Source organism: Poecilia latipinna, unplaced genomic scaffold (assembly GCF_001443285.1).
Source record: "Poecilia latipinna isolate Pla-1442-1.1 unplaced genomic scaffold, P_latipinna-1.0 Scaffold2307, whole genome shotgun sequence".
In the NCBI taxonomy this organism is placed as follows: domain Eukaryota; kingdom Metazoa; phylum Chordata; class Actinopteri; order Cyprinodontiformes; family Poeciliidae; genus Poecilia; species Poecilia latipinna.
In genome coordinates, this window is record NW_015114923.1 from 1,378 (window position 1) to 5,440 (window position 4,063).

The 4,063-nt window shown below is 35.2% G+C and overlaps 1 long non-coding RNA gene across 1 annotated transcript; it reads left to right on the plus strand.

Annotated features, from left to right (window-relative positions):
- Nucleotides 1–569: 569 nt before the first annotated feature.
- Nucleotides 570–3,984, plus strand: LOC106937264 (uncharacterized). Its single transcript, XR_001422351.1, has 3 exons — nt 570–742; nt 1,372–1,423; nt 2,278–3,984. It is a non-coding gene; the product is annotated as an uncharacterized LOC106937264 (long non-coding RNA).
- The last annotated feature ends 79 nt before the right edge of the window (nt 3,985–4,063 follow it).

A 4,063-nucleotide genomic window follows, 5' to 3' on the forward strand; every position in this document is an offset into this window, starting at 1 on the left:
GAATTAATGATTGTATTCTTTTATTTTAATTGCGCATAAATTTGAGTATATGTTGGGTGTAAAGGACCTTTTTTTTATTTTTGCATTTTAATTAAGCTTATTGTGTTAATTTGAATGAATTAAGTTCTCTTTAATGTGTGTGATTGATTTTTCTTTTTTCACAATACGTTTAATTAGCCATGATAGTCACATAATAGTGTTTATAGTCATGCTTGTTGTTGCCACTTTGTAAAATTGGAGGGTTCCTAAAAACCTCAGTGCCTCTAGGCTGTGATGATCTTTAAAGTTTTGTTTATGAACCCTATCTGAATACACTGATTGCAGCTAGGTCATTTACTTTAATTAAAAACGAACTTGCATCAGTAGAGGCACATTTCTTTCCTCCTGTCTATGTTATTTATTGCTGGTGCAAGCCAGATGAAGAGAAGTAAAGAGCTGAGAACCTGATCTTTGAACAGACAGAGAACATAGGTCAGGAGCAGCCTGGGATGCTTACTGAGGAGCATCCAATGATGACACCAGAGAACCAGGAAGAGACTGATGGTGCTTGATCTTGTTTCTGTTTCTCCTCCTGTTGTCCCATCCTCTCAGTCTTTTCAGAAGAAGAAAAGACCCAGAAAGACCCAGAAGCACCTCTCCAGCTGCCTCTCCTCCCACTCCGTCATCTGTCTCCTCCCATAGATCAGCCACATCTGCATTCATGTCACCTGCTGACCATGCCGTCTCCTTAAGTCAGGGTGGCGTAAGTTTTGTTTTCTGTGGATTCATCCATTTTCTTACACCCTTGTCCCTAGTGTGGTCAGGAGGGTTGCTGGGGTACACCCTGGACAGGTCACCAGTCTGTCGCAGGGCAACACAGAGACAGACAGAACACACAACCATGCACACACACACTCACACCTAGAGAGAATTTAGAGAAACCAATTAATCTGATAGTCATGTTTTTGGACTGTGGGAGGAAGCCGGAGAACCCTGAAAGAACCCACCATGCACAGGGAGAACATGCAAACTCGATGCAGAAAGACCTCGGGCCAGGAATCGAACCCAGAAGAAAACTCAACTAGCAACTTAAGGAGTCCAGCCCTAAAATGTCAAAATTCTCGCAGAAACAGAAAACTTATATAGACTGTTTATAAGCAAAGACAACTTGTTTTGGGCTTAGTTTCCATTTATGTGGCCATTGTAAAGTGGTTAAAATTCATGTTAAACTAATTTGAGAAAATGTGTAAATCCATGTAAAGAAGAGTAAAATTTAGAAGGATTATAAAATATAACAGTCACCACACTAATTTTCAGTTTTCAAATGTACACACTTTGACTTTATTTCTAATTTTGTTTTTAAAATTGTTTTTTCCTTTTCTTGTTATTTAGGTTGGTGGAAATGTAGTACCCAAAATCAATCCCTGGGCGTAGAACTAATGCGGTAAGTCTAAAAGTTTAACTAATCCACCCTGTGACAGTACATCCCCACCCCAGTCAAACATGCCAAGGCTCACTGAGACATTGCCACATGTGAAGATGAGTAGATGGGGGGAGGGGTGATAAGTGGGGTGGTGGTCTGCAAAAAAAATAAGCACAGTTGTTTACTTATAAACTTTGTGGCTTTAATTACTGACCTACCAGACTCCTTTTCTTTCTTTATATTTGTCTTTATTATTTTTATGAGGACAAAAACGGGCATTACAACCGGAATCAGTAATACTTATACAACATAAGTCACAACATCTTTGGGTGAAACAAATTCACACAAAAAAGTCAGCATTTGCACAGAAACATAGAAATATAGAGATAGAACTCCAAATATCGTAATTAGGCCATTTATCAGCAAAGAAATTCTGATTTTGGGATTATTTGGACTTTTTAAAGGTGATTCAACACTTATTATTTAACACTGTGCCTTTTATAGTTCATATAAGCATATAATTATAAGCTTATAATTCATATAAGCTGGACATTTAATCTGAAACTGTCAATTTTTTTCTGTTTTAACTTTTAGACTTTTCTAACAAACAGAAGCACTATGAGAGATTTTCATTTTTTGTGTAGTGGTAAAAATGACTGGAGTCAGATTATCATTTAACACTTAAGTCAAGATAATGTATATTTGGGACAAAACAAGATGTAAGTACTAGTTGGCATTTGGGTGGATGTAGGCAGAGAAGATGCTTTGGCTACATTACCTCCTTTTAAAGTCAGGTATACATCTTAGAAAGAGAGATTTGTGAACCTTACAGCACAAAAAATCCACATCCTTATTTTGTTGTTGTTCTTTTCTAGCGGAAAAATCTGGGATGATACCTGGGAACCTGCAAGTAAATCCTCTCATGTTGCTGTCCACCAAGTGCCACTTCCTTCAGACAGCGAACAAGTCCTTCCATGATGTTACTTTTTCTTTTTTGTATTACAAAGTATTAATTTCTTTTCTTTTTTTTTTTACTGCAGTTTGACCATTTTACGAAGTTCTCTGTGTAATATTGTTTTCGGCCATTCACTGAAATGAATGTTATGGTTATAATATAGTAGTTATGTAAGCTTATGTTGGGCTGTTTACTGACACATTTTTGTCAAGTTCTGTTAAAGACGAAGTGAGGCTGATTGAGTCACTGCATCAGGCAGGTATTGTGCCTGTATTAAGTCTTGAAATTTAGAACAGAATTGTTTGTAGATTTTGTTCAGTAAATATGACCTAAAGTCTTAAAAACTTTAAACATGGTATTGTACACATTTCTTTTTGAGTGTTTTGATGCGGATGTACAAAGTAAAGTCTATAAAAATACATAACAAAATAAGCACAACTTGATTTTCTCTACAATTGAGCACTGTAGCCCGACTAAATCTGCTCTGGTGGGAAAAGAATGATTTGCCTGATGCTGTCTCAGGCCTCTGTGGTTTATTTCATAATTTCATCAGCCTGCAGAGAAAAGGCATAAAGAGAATCTAAGTTAAGTTGTGTCCATCTAATTATTGTAGTTGAAATAGAGGTTTCCCCCTTTTGGTTTGTAAATGTATCCAAATACCAAGTTAATGTACATTTCATTAAGATTATTTCACTAAGTTGGGACCCTTTGTTTTAAAAAAGAAGTTATGTCCAAATCTGAAGCATTTCAACTAAATGACACCGACAGCAAGTTTTTCTACCAAACCTTAGTTGGCTTCCTTTTTCATCTGTCAACTGTTGAACATAGACATGCTTGAATAATGCTAGGTCTATGTAGGCAATTATAATTCATTTTCATAAGTCCTTAAAAAGTACCTAAAAGCTGAACAACTTATTTCTCCTGACAATTTCTTGAAATCACTTCTTGTTCTTCTAACATTGTAATATCCTTCATTACTGACTTGTCATCAGCTGATGGATACAGAACATGTCCTGAAGAGTCCACTAAATTAGATGCTGTTTTGTTTATAAAATCATGCCTTTGTGATTTTTGTATAAATGCATGTCATTAAACAAAATCATACCTGAACACTGCATTAAAAAATCACTTTGACAAGTACTCAAACTTTATTTTACTTAAGACATTGACAGACAAACTGAACCGCATTCAATTGACCAAGGATAAGAAATTGTTCCACCAGTACACACTTTGTGTATTCTTTGGATTAAGAAATAAGTCAGAGCTGCACATATTAATAAAAAAAGAAAAGTAGAAGATCCAAAAAGATGTCTTGGTTATGTTAGATACTACAGAATCACTGGGACTGCTTAACGTAGCATTGTAGCCATTTAACTGCTCAACATAAGCACAAGTGTTATTATTCCACTTGAAGTAAAAATAGTAAAGTATTAAATTAACTACAATTTCTCTTATTATTACATAGAAAATACACTAGATGTGCAGAAACTTAAGTGAAAAAGAGATACACTCAATGACATGACTGTGGAAGTAATTACAGCTCTAGTAAGCCCTTCTAGAAAGTACAAAGGCACAAACAAATTAACTCTTAAAAAAAGAATCAACAAGATAAAACACTGCCCATTTGTAAACATGAAAACAGAAGAAAAAATTGTAATGTGTCTCTGTGACTTATGAGCAAAATATATATATATATATATATATAT